This window comes from Thamnophis sirtalis, unplaced genomic scaffold, assembly GCF_051295495.1.
Source record: "Thamnophis sirtalis isolate CommonGarterSnake01/CBP01778 unplaced genomic scaffold, rThaSir2_p1.2 scaffold_5, whole genome shotgun sequence".
Taxonomy (NCBI): Eukaryota; Metazoa; Chordata; class Lepidosauria; order Squamata; family Natricidae; genus Thamnophis; species Thamnophis sirtalis.
Genome location: NW_028261385.1, coordinates 19,277,893 through 19,290,654, shown reverse-complemented (window position 1 = coordinate 19,290,654; position 12,762 = coordinate 19,277,893). Strand labels below are relative to the sequence as shown.

Sequence of the window (12,762 nt, the reverse complement as noted above, 5' to 3'; positions counted from 1 at the left end):
CCTTTTCCTGCCCCAGCCTGGCTTCTTGAGGTTAGTTGGGATCCAGCCGTGCCAGGAGATCGCGGGAAAGCCATAGGGGCGCACTGATCTTGGCCCTGGCATTTCCCCCCCCTCTCTTCTTCTTTCTCCCACCCCCCCTTTCGAGCATCTCTAAAATGTTTCTCGGCTTGACAGCAAAAGCAGCTGAGGATCTGCTTATTCCCCTCTCTGGCGGGATTTGTTTTGAAGGGCCAGCTCTTCTCACTGCTGCTGCTGTTGCTGCTTCAACAACGACTCAGGAATAGGTGAGAGATTTCACCTGTCCGGTGGGGAAGCCCTCTCGGGCTTCTGCCCGCTGAGGCTGCCAATCTCTCCGTGGTGGCTGTGGAGGAGGAGGAGGAGGAGGGGATTGTGTGTGTGTGTGTGTGTATGTGTGTGTGTTTGTGTGCGCCGCTTTGACAGCTGAGCGCATTGCAACTGACAGCGGCGTCAGAAATGCCTCGCGATCTATTTGTTTTCCTTTAGCCAGAAGCCTCGAGGAGGAGGGGAAAACACGCCCTCCGCCTTCTGGAAACTCAATGAAGCCGCTCCAGAAACCTTTACTTCGCCCCACTCCTCCCCATGGATCAACAAAGCCATTTGAGGGGAAAAAGAGCTTCCCCCCCCCCACAGCAGAAGCCAAGCCAGCAGCAGCAACAGCAGCAACAGCTGCTGAATTCTGCTCCTTGAGTATTTAAGTGCCCCCCCCACTTCTCTCTCCCTCCCTCCCTCCCTCTCACTCTCTCCCCCCCTTCTCCCTCTCTCTCCCCCCCCCTTCGTCTCGGGTGCCAGCCAGCGATTAAACTAATTAATAGACTTAACAGGATTCTAAGCCACCCGCTCACCGATTACCCCGGAGATGCCAGCTGCTCCTTAAAGAAATTCCACAGAAAGCAAGCAAGGCTTTTAAAGAGAAAGAGGAGGAGGAGGAAGAGGAAGAAGAGAGAAGGAAAAACCTCCAGGGGGATCTAAAAAAGGAGAAGAGGTAGGAGTAACGGACGGGCGGTGAAAGTCTCTCGGAGAAACGGGCAAGTATTTGATCGCTTCTGGGTAAAACGGAAGCTAAAAAAGAAAAGAAAAAAAAGTTATGTAACTAAAAAGGACAGCTCCCACGCCAGTCAGTGGTGCTTTCCTCCGAAAGGTAAACCCCGGTGAAATAGGTAATATTCAATCTTTTCATTATGGCTAGGGATTGTTTATGGCTGTGGGAAATGTCCGGTTTGCATAGTCTTTGAAGAATGTGGTTTAAAATGACTTGAGTTTATGAAATCGCGCCGCAGCTATAGCGTTTGAAAGACAGTGTCTTTCGCTTCGGTTGTGGTTTTGCAAGGAACGTTTTCGATCAGATTGGGTCTGTTTTGATTAAATTGAGAAGGTGCATCGGAACTCGTGAAGTTCTGATGATGCCAGGGATGAGCGTGGAGGGGGCAGCGCCGCGATAGCAGCCTCAAGGAAAATCAGAGATTTTGGAGAAATTGGATGTTGGAATCCTCAAAAAAATCAGAACAAATTCCTTCTCTGTCCCTTGCTGGTTTTAAATTTTCAAGAATGCAAATCTAGATAGATCGAGGCTATTGGTCCAAAAGCAGCGAACATTTCACTGAGAATATTTTACAATTGCAACCAGCAATTATTTTACCAAAAGTTGTATATGCTAATGCCCAAGGATGTACCAGATGGTTCTTATCCCACATGGACCTTAACAAAGTAATAGTGATAACATTTAGTGCAGAAAGTGAGATGTTTGCTTTAATGAAACTCGCCTTGTTGTATGTGCGTGGGGGTTTATATGGGTGTATTCTACAGAATGGATGGGGATTGCTCCAGTAGGAAGAGGAGATTTTTATTCAGTGCTTCAGTTAGTGTGAATTTTGCTACAAAATGTGAAGACTATATTTGTATAGATAACGTTGAGTTTGCAGGGGGTGGGCTCTATGAAATGAAACTTTATAAGCATGCTTGCTATTTAGTGCTGTGTTTTGGTGTGTCTTTGGCTCAAAGTGACACCACAAGAGGGAGTGGGTGGGCAGAAGAATTGTGTATGAAACAAATACAAGATAGTTCTCACTTAACAAACATTTGCTTAGTGACTGTTCAAAATTGCAACAGTGCTGAAAAAGAGAGACTTACCACTGGCATTAAACCCATTGTAGCGTCCCTGGGGGTCCCATAATTGCAGTGTGACAACTGTCTCACATTTGCGATTGTCACAAATTCCTGCATGATTGTCGTTTGTGACCTTTCCACTGGCTTCCAAAATGCAAAGTCAATGGGGAAGCCAGCAGGAGGTCACAAATAGCACTGCGATATTTTGCTTAATGAATGCAGGGGATTCACTTAATGACCATAACTGAAGTGGCTGGAAATGCTCTCGCTAAAGAGGGCAGTTATGCGATTTTTTTTTTTACTTAACCGAATTGCCAGCCCCAGTTAGGGCTGTTAAGCAAGGACTATCTGTAAGTAAAATATGGATTGGTAATAAAAAGTAGCAGGGATTCGTTCAATGTCTTGTTATTCAGAAGTATTCTTATTGTTAAGAGCAGCATTTTGCCAAATCAGTTTGTAGTCTTGGAGTCTTATTTTCGGAATGATATTACCAGCTCTACAGTTCGAGTTATTAGTATGCATGCTGCTGCTTCAAATAAACAAATGCATAAATAAAGTATGACGGGATGAGGGGATGAGCTCAGGGCTGTTTAGCATCTATCTCTGTGATGGACAGTAGCGTCTCCTTAAATACATTTGTGTCAAGAATTCCCTTTATAAGATGGATGGTTATATTACTGGATGGTGTGATGAAATGCCATAATACAAACTTATTCTAGACCAGCGTTTCTCAACCTTGTCAACTTGAAGATGTCTGGACTTCAACTCCCAGAATTCCCCAGCCAGCGAATGCTGGCTGGGGAATTCTGGGAGTTGAAGTCCAGACATCTTCAAGTTGACAAGGTTGAGAAACACTGGTCTAGACTTAGAATATTTCACATAAAAAGAAGTAATAATTGCAGTAATCAAATAAATGTTTAATAATGATAATAATTCTATGCATATATATTGGATTGATAATATGAGAATTTATATAAACTGTAAGTGATGACTCTGGTAAGGTGGCACAGAAGTTTTGTAACCAACCGGCACACTGTATGTAACTGGAGGAGGGTTTTTATGTTTTATGTTTGTCTATGTTTGTTTGCTTAAAAATAAAATAAATTGTTTTTTTTTAAAAAGAATTCCCTTTATTAAAGATCATAAGCTGGGAAGCTTGCACATTCTGCCACCTTCCAAATTTATTGAATTATGAAGCCCAGAAATCCTGATACCATGCTGGATAGCTTAATGGGAAGTTCATATTTTTTCCTGTACATACTCAGTCTTTGGTAGCAAAGATGGAAAGGTCTTTGCTGGACATCGGGGGGGGGGGGGGAGCGGCTGACATCAGTTGATTGGAGAACGCAAGGAAATTTGATGAAAAAAAGTTACCTAGGAATCCTGGGTAAAGTTACACAGTCAGAAAGATCTGTCCTATCTCGAAAAGGGGACAGTCGTTCAGTCAAAAGAATCCTTCCAGATTACAAAATAGGAGAGAGCTGGAAGGGACCTTGGAGATCTTCTAATCCAATCCCCTACAAAGCAGGAAAACTTATACCAGGACTGTCAAACTTGATTTCATTGAGGGCCTCATCAGGGTTGTGTTTCACCTAGCGGGATGCAGGGGTGGGTTTCAACCGGTTCGTGGCGGTCCCTGCAAACCGGTTGGTCGCCGAACCCGGAAGTAAGTAACTTCCAGGAACGGCGAAGGGCGCGCCCACCCGCCCACGGTCCTTACCCGGTTTTGACGAGTTCTGAACTTCCACGCATGCGCAGGACGCATACAGCACCTGTGCGATCGTCCAGGAGCAGCTGGAGCGTCGCGCAGACGCTAGTACGCATGCGTGCACCGCGCGCGTGCACGAGGACGCCGCCGGCCCCGTTCCAACCGAACCGGTTGGAACGGGGCGAGAAACCCACCCCTGGCGGGATGGGTGTGGCCAGCTTGACATCAATCTTGTCGGGAACCCCTGTGGTGCCCCGAGCGCTCTGCCAGCGAAAACGGGCTCCCAATCTCTGTTTTCGGCTGGGAAGGCCTCCCGCAACCCTCTGCCATTGAAAACAGAGCTCAGGAGGGTCTCTGTTTTCGGCTGGCAGAGGCACTGTGGCCCAGTCCTTTGCTGTTTCCAGGGTGTCCCTGTGGGCCAGATCTAAGCACCCAGCGGGCTGAATCCGACCCACGGGCCTTGAGTTTGACACCCCTGCCCTATACCATTCCAGACAAATGGCAGTCCAATCTCCTCTTAAAAACCTCCAGTTCTTCTCTGACTTGAGCTTTGGTGTTCGTGGTTGCTGTCATACCCCTTCTTTTCTATATTTGATCTGTAGACATTTGTATCTTTGTAAAGTGCACCTTTCCAGCAATGTGCTAACAATTTAGCTTTCCTACATCCAAGCTTAGCCTCATCCAAACTGTCACGATTGAAAAGGGTTAAACATAAGCACTTGGAACCCATAGCCACCATGGCACCAGATTTGGGAAGACGGCTGCATTCAGTCAACCTCAAGAAGAACATTCTGTCCAAAAATGCTTGTAACCTAATTTTACCGTGTCACTCCTACCAACAAAGCCTGCAGCAAGGAAAAAAATGCATGAATAAACCATAGAACCGGTGTTCATTGGTTTGATGTTACCTTAGGCACTTGGCAGAGAATGTAAAACCTGGTTCAGCCAAAATCCTCATAGTCCAAGTAATAAACAGGAACACAAGAAGTGGTTTGGATCATGCAGCAAGCCAAGTTATATTTGAGCTTTGTTCATTTTAGATTTACTATGTTTGTGAATCCATCCAACCACTGAGGCTTGTATGCCCACTGTTTACAGCTTTGTAATGTATTTATTCATTTATTCAAGCTGTTGTTAAAACAGTGGCTTACTGGATCACTAAGCCATTTAATTTTGAAAAGACAGGCCACAGGTACAGTTGCATCCTGGAAAATAGCAATGGCTCAACAGTTTGGTTTTTTGTCAAGATAGTGGCATATGTTAAAGGAGCCAAGCTCAAATCAAAACTGACTTTATTTACAGCTCCGTTCCCCAACTTGGTACCTTCTTGATCTGTTTCTATGACCATAATTCTCAGCTAAAATTTTGATCCTGCAGGCTAGGGGTTATGGAAGATGAAGCTCACGACATCCAGAGGGTACCAAGTTGACAATAGTGATCCAACTGTAAATATGAGGACCTTAAGATGTTTTTTTGTGATATTCTGTGTGCTCCGTCCATTCAGAGTTGTGTTGCCATATCAGACACAAGTTCATAAAATGGATTGAATTGTCATAACAGAGGTTTCATTTATTTGACCATTTTGGTCCCTGCATATCTGTGTTGATGGCAGCTATAGCTTTCCATGATTCCAGAAAAGATCTTGTACAACTGTTGCCCAGTAGATGGAAACTAATCAAGGAGAGAAGCAAGCTAGAACTAAGGTGAAATTTCTTGTCAGTGACAACAATTAACCAGTGGAATGAGTTACCTCCAGAAGTTGTGGGTACTCCAACACCGGAGGTTTTTAAGAAGAGATTGGACAATGATTTGTCTGAAATGGTATAGAGTTTCCTACCTGAGCAGGCGGATGGATTAGAAGACCTCCAAGGTTCCTTCAAGATCTGCTATTCTCTTATCTCTTCATCTCTAAGCTCCTTCCTCATTTAACCCCATTAAAATCCACCCCAAAGTTAGAGTGATTTTTGTGCTACTCGATCTTGGTGGAATTCCTCCTCACAAAAATGAACACAGTTTCTTCTTGAGTTGATTTTAGCTGTGTCTTCCAGCCTGATTCAATCAACAAAGATTTCTAGGAGGTTTTTAATTTATTTGAATGTGTTTGAATTATCAATTACTTTACAAGATGTTGCCCATGAAAAATGATAGACAGGTATACCATTAAATATATTTGTTGAGAATATAAAGATTGAACATGAATGAAACTGGTAGTGTAAATATTGTAGAAATCTGTACAGTTTTTTGCAACAATATAAAATAGAATAGAATAGAATAGAATAGAATAGAATAGAGCAGGAGCAGAGCAGAGCAGAGCAGAGCAGAGCAGAATTCTTTATTGGCCAAATGTGATTGGACATACAAGGAATTTGTCTTTGGTGCATAAGCTCTCAGTGTATATAAAAAAGTACACTGGAAGTTGTTCACTGTCATCCTCTTTCAAGATGTTCTTTAACTTCTCAATCTTGTCTTCGTTATTTTCTGGTGGTTCTTTGTTCAAGTACAAACCAGGTTTTTAGCTTTTTAACATAGGCTGAGATTGGCTAGTTGTGCTCCTTAAATGAGCCAGAAAATTGAAAAGAAACATAAAAAGCAAGTGTTAGCATCTGCAAATTTTAATATTAATTATTTCCATGCTCCAAATGGTTTAAAGGTGCAACATCTCCACATTTGTTCAGCAGCAATCGGATGTCAGATTGGGGGACATTTTTAAAACCAGTCTTCCTGTGGTTGAAGGTGTGGTGCAGCATGGACCACGGGAACTCTTTGTGACTCAGTTTAGCTCATCCAAGAATAGTGATGTTCTCCTTCCTGCCTCTCTTTCCATCCTGGTGTTGAGTTCAGCAGTAAATGGAGTGGAAGTGAAGCATTCATTGATCATCTTTAATTACAGGCAATTCGTGAGCACCGCAGTTTATGCTGTGCTCAGATTTCAGCCCGACAGACAAGGGAACAGATTAAAGACTCTCATTCGTCTGGTGTCAAAGTGACAATTGTTGCACAGCAGCATGGGAGCGTGTATCCTTCTCACTGCATGAATGAAGAATGGCTGAATTACTAGCATTAATAACATTTCATATTTCAATCCTTGGGACAGCTTCAGAACTGGTTCTAAGTATAGTTATTCTGGGATCCAACTCTTGGACTGTTTCCCATTTTAATCGAGCATTCTGTGAAAGTATTTATTTAGACTATGACAGTTTCCTAATTTCAGTGTTGTTGACATCAGTGACCTCAAAATAAGTGTGATTAACTTTCCTATTTAGGAATAGGTAAAACATCTTTGGAATCTTGCCTTAAAATATTGTTTCTTCTTCAGGATTTGTATAAAAGCTCTGTCAGGTAGAAGTTATAGGCAGTCCTCGATTTATGACTGGTCTGTTAGCCACTGTTCAAAGTTACAGGGGAAGCCTCCAAAAGCTACTTATGATTCTGACGTTCCAATGCCCCCTTTCCCCAGTTACGTTGAGTTTATTTTGGTTGATCATCAAACAGTCTGCATTTATGGCCATTTACAGTGTCTCACAGTGATGTAACAGGCATAAAAAAATGGGTTGCTCTCATTATATCCTGCTATACAACTGTCATGACTTATAACTGTAATTGCCTGGCTAAATAATGGTCATCAAATCTCACTGGCTCAGGGTTGACTCAGCCTTCCATCCTTCCGAGGTGGGTAAAATGAGGACCTGGATTGTTGTTGGGGGCAATATGCTGACTCTGTAAACCGCTTAGAAAGCCCTATGAAGCAGTATATAAGTCTAACTACTATTGCTATTGCTATATGTCAAGGTCTACCCTATTCCCCCCCAAATAAGATCTCCCCAGATAATAATCCCAAACAGGTTTTTGAGTGCATGTGCTAAAATAAGCCCTCCCCTGAAAATAAGCCCTCCCTGAAAATATTGCAACACAGCAGTAGCCATGAGGTGACCACGCTTGCCTCCTCCTGCACCTCAAAAATAATAAGACCTCCCCGAAAACAAGGCCAAGTGCTTATTTTGGGGGTGGTGGTGTCAAAAGAAAATAAGACTCTGACTTATTTTTGGGGAAACTCGGTATCTTTGTATTGATATTGTGTAGTAAGTAATAATATTTTGATCTTGACCTTTTTGCTATGTTAAGACAGCCAATTAGGTATAGCAACATATGATAAACTAACAATGGAAATTAAATTTAAAAAAGGGATGTTCAAAGCAAACAATTATAATGAAATATGGGTGGATTTTATAAAATCAGTGTTGGTGGAAAGCAAAGGGAATAAACCTGCTCAAGAATATATGTTGTTTTGGAGGGGATAAGGGCACAAATGAAATATATTGCATATCTTTTAGTTGTTAAAGATGAAGAAATATAAGGGGAGGGGAAGGGTTTACTGGGGGGGGGGTGAGGACGCACTGTAATATTAGTTTCCCTTTTCTTTCTTTCTTTCTTTCTTTCTTTCTTTCTTTCTTTCTTTCTTTCTTTCTTTCTTTCTTTTGTTTTGTATTTTTAGATGTATATGTACTATGTTTGTATTATTTGCATTTATTTTTTTAAAAAAGACAATTAATTAGACTTTTAAACCATTGTTTGTGAAATGGCATATTGGGCCAATCTGTCCCATTGTGGCTTATTCACTTAGTCTGGTATCTGATTTAAGGTCTGTTTTAGCATCAACTAGTTTGAGAGGGAATATGCAAAAAGAGAGAGTAAAATTTAAGAGATGGCATTATTCAATAATACAATAGCAGAGTTGGAAGGGACCTTGGAGGTCTTCTAGTCCAACCCCCTGCCTAGGCAGGAAACCCTATACCGTTCCAGACAAATGGCTATCCAACATCTTCTTAAAGACTTCCAGTGTTGAGGCATTCACAACTTCTGGAGGCAAGCTGTTCCACTGATTAATTGTTCTAACTGTCAGGAAATTTCTCCTCAGTTCTAAGTTGCTTCTCTCCTTGATTAGTTTCCACCCATTGCTTCTTGTTCTAACCTCAGGTGCCTTGGAAAATAGCTTGACTCCCTCTTCTTTGTGGCAACCCCTGAGACATTGGAACACTGCTATCATGTCTCCCCTAGTCCTTCATTCAGATGCATTATGACTGTGTTCCTATTGATTAGGAATCTTAGGAGCTGAAATTTCTGATTTCACACCTGAAGAGTAATAGTGGGATAAAGGCTGGGTTAGATCATTTTGGTTAAATGAGAATCACTGCTAGATAATTAAATTACAGCAACAGACAGAAATGGATTCTTGGATTTCTAAGTTTGTTTGATATACAGTATTATCAGCCAATTATGTTTGCTTATCTAGGTGACATTAACTTGATAAAAGTGTGAAAGAAAATGAGAATATATAGTTATTAAATAGATTTAGAATACTCCAGTAAAATACTATATCATAATTACACTTCAAACCTCTTGAGATCCTTAAAGATTTATTGCGGTAAAGATAGGTCAGTATAAGAAAATATTTGTAGCTCATGGTGGAATTGTAGAGTTCTTTCTGAACTGTTTGCTTGCAGAGGTTTCATTACTCAGCTACATATCATCATCATCATCATCATCATCATCATCATCATCATCATCATCATCATCATCATAGATTCTCATAGCTTGAGAATTGATTGATAATCTTAACATTCTACCAAATAATTAAAAGCAGTAAAATTCAAATATGAATGTTACTTTCATCCAACTGCATCCCCATGAAGATGAAGATAACAAATTGAATTCAAACTCAACTATACAGTTTTCTTGACAATAGTAATGAAGTGATTTCCCACTGTTGTCCCCTTGGGATGTGTTTGGATTTATTGTTAGAATTTGAATGGAAAGGAACTTGAAGGGAAGACCTCCTCCAAGTTCTAGTATTGTCATCAGGGGTGGTATTCACTTACCTTCCCTACCAGTTCACAAATGTGAGTGCATGCGCCACCTCCGTGCATGGGCTCAGCCTTCGGCGCATGTGCTTTTGGTGGAAAAAAAGGGCCTAAATGGGATGCCATAGAGCCAGGATGTGTGGGTGTGGCCACCCGTGATTTCTGCTACCAGTTCAGGCAAACCGTTCCAAACCGGTAGAATACCATCTCTGATTGTCAGCCTTCCCAGGTAGAACAGACAGGGAAACACGAATGAGCTAATTCTACATTAACAGAATCTTGCAAACCTGAAAGTACACATATCTTGCAGTCTCCTTTAAACTCTGAGAAGCTAGGAATGGTCTCTTTTGAGTCTCTTGATCCACTCATTTTGCAGCTGTGGGCTATGCCTTCTCTTATCTGACTATTCCCTAGGCAGCATTTCTTCATCCATCTTTCAAGATCTTTTCTCACAAACTGTACAGGTGTTCCCTGGAGGGCTTCCATCTAGTTCTAACCAGATCCCTGCTTAGTTTCCAAGGCCAAGCAAAGTCAGAGGACACAACTGTGTTAAGGAACATCTCCCTTACACCAAGTGTTTTGTTTTAATAAAGGGTAAATTTAAGGTTGTAGGACCAGTAATTTTACTATATACAAACACTAAAAAATTTCTCTACAGAATTATGCTTCCAAAAATGCACATCTAAATGATAAAACTTCCAGTATTTTTGTTCCCATCAGATTTAGTATATTTCCTGGTGAAATACTGTGTACAATTTTATAGGCAGCTAAAAATCTGAATTGCAGGTGAATGTACCCTTTTGAACCAAACCTTATTAGAAAAGCATTATAATTAGTTTTGAGCATTTGTGTTCATTTTAATTTAGTAAATTTGAGTCTGTATCTCAGTAAAGAAGATAAAATAATGACTACAGCAGTGGTGGGATTCAATTTTTTTTACTACCGGTTCTGTGGGCGTGGCTTGGTGGACGTGGCAGGAGAAGGATACTGTAAAATCTCTATTCCCTCCCCACTTCAGGGGAAGGTTACTGCAAAATCCCCATTTCCTCCCGATCAGCTGGGACTCGGGAGGCAGAGTATAGATGGGGGCGGGGCCAGCCAGAGGTGATATTTACAGGTTCCCTGAACTACTCAAAATTTCCGCTACCGGTTCGCCAGAACTGGTCAGATCCTGCTGAATACCACCTCTGGACTACAGGTTGTCCTCATCCTACGACCACAACTGAGCCCAAAATTTATGTTGCTAAGTGAGAAATTTGTTAAGTGAGGGTTTTTTTTTACATTTTACAGGTTTTTTTTGCTGCATTTGTTAAGTGAATGACTGCAGAGGTTAAATTAGTAACATGGTTGTTACCGTGTCCCCCCGAAAAATGACAGGGTCTTATTTTCTTTTTACCTACAAAATATGGCTTGGGCTTTATTATGGGGGGAGGGTTTATTGTTTGGGGGTTGCCAGGTGGCTGCTCTGTTGTGAGCGGGCTCCCAAAGAGCTGGGCACAGCCTCATGGGTGAATGGCTGTGTTGCGCTGACACAACAGCCATGAAGTGACCACGCTCACGAGCAGCCACCTGGCAAACCCCCTTTGCATCCAGGAACAGCGCCATTCACTGACCTAGAGGTATCGCCAAGCCGCATGAGCGCCTGTTTGCCACCCCCCCGGCTCAAGCGACTTGGCGCCTTCCAAATGCCAGTGAATGGCACTCTGCACAGCTGGAGAGAGGGATTGCATGAGCAGCTGTTCCTCTCTCCCTCACCCGCCTCCCAGCCTCATGATGCCTGGCTCAGCTCTCATTACGGAGCCAGGGCACCTCCGCCACCGCCGCCATCCCAGCCTGGCTTTTTCTGCGGCTTCCAATCTGATTTTTTCGGCAGTGGCCGCTCTGGGCGCACACTCTATGGTTGTGGGCCAGCTGCCTGCAGAGCTCCCACCAAGCCATGCCCACAGAACCGGTAGTAAAATTTTTTGAATTGCACCACTGTCCCCAACCTCCTTGCTGTCCAACTCTGCTGCCAGCTCCACAGGCCGCCGGCAGACCACAACACCAGGATAGAGTTCGAAAGCACTACAAATTTATTCCATAGTCCCTCTATACCAGAATCTGATGTATTAAAGCTGCAGGCAAATTGGCGCCAGATAACAGTCAATGGACTTCAAGGGGCAGTTGGACTTAGGTCTCGTGTGGAGCATAACGACTCCAAACTGATGATATGTTTGATTCCGCCCTCAGTCTCAGCCTGATCATCTCCTATAATATGCCTTCTCTGATTCCCGCCGCCCCCCCGCGCTTCTATTCCTCCTCTTGGAGTATGTGTGTTTGTGTTGAATTGCAGGATGCAGAACTGCAAAACAGGAAACGAAATGAAACAAAAACCACCTTTCCCCTTTCAGCCATAGGAGCATCAGTGGAAGGGCAGGGTAGGATAGTGAAGGCTGCGAAGAGACATTTGTGTGTAGAGAGAGAAAAACAGAGAAAATCCTACCGCTCTTGAAATGACCTTTAAGTGACCAGTGGATTGTGCCAGCAATTCCTTATCAAATACCATTCACTCAAAGTGTTAATCTTGTGCCTAGTTGTTGCAACTTCCTTTAAAATTCAAGTGGGTTTCCCTCCCCCCCCCTCCCCCGTTTGTAGCTGGAAGACATTCCTGAGCTAACCCGCAGTGGTCTGTAGCCCCTGCGTTTTGGAGAAAGTCAAAAAGACAAAGGAAGTGCCAGAATGAGTTGTTTTTTTTAAGTAATAAAAAGAAATTTTCTTGCCCGCCCATTTCGAAACTCACAAAAAAACAGAAAGCCCCCATTTGCTAATCTTGAAATTGTTTTTGGATCCCCCAAAGCTAATGAAAAATAAAATAAAATAAGGAGGAGCCATGGAATTCTCTTTATCCAGATTTGAAGTCAAAAGTTTAGGACCACCACGGGTTATCTGTAATTATTCCCACTGGAGGACACTTCAAAAGACATTCTTATTGCCTGTTCTGGTTTATTTTCCAGAAGCGGTTGTTAAGAAACTTCCAAATGCCACTCACAGCTGCAAATTCAATTTTCTCAACTAAGATCATGCAACGTTTAA

The 12,762-nt window shown here is 42.6% G+C and overlaps 1 protein-coding gene across 3 annotated transcripts in view; it reads left to right on the top strand.

Annotated features, from left to right (window-relative positions):
* Window positions 1-12,762, top strand: part of PDZD2 (PDZ domain containing 2) — a 249,938-nt gene that overhangs the window by 35,509 nt on the left and 201,667 nt on the right. Inside the window, exon 1 of one of the 3 annotated variants that reach the window (XM_087715378.1) lies at window positions 792-1,003. The exons of the other annotated variants lie outside the window; for them this stretch is intronic. The gene's annotated coding sequence lies outside the window, so the exon portion shown is untranslated. Of the gene's footprint in view, window positions 1-791; window positions 1,004-12,762 lie in introns of those variants that run through there. 3 annotated transcript variants of the gene reach the window in all.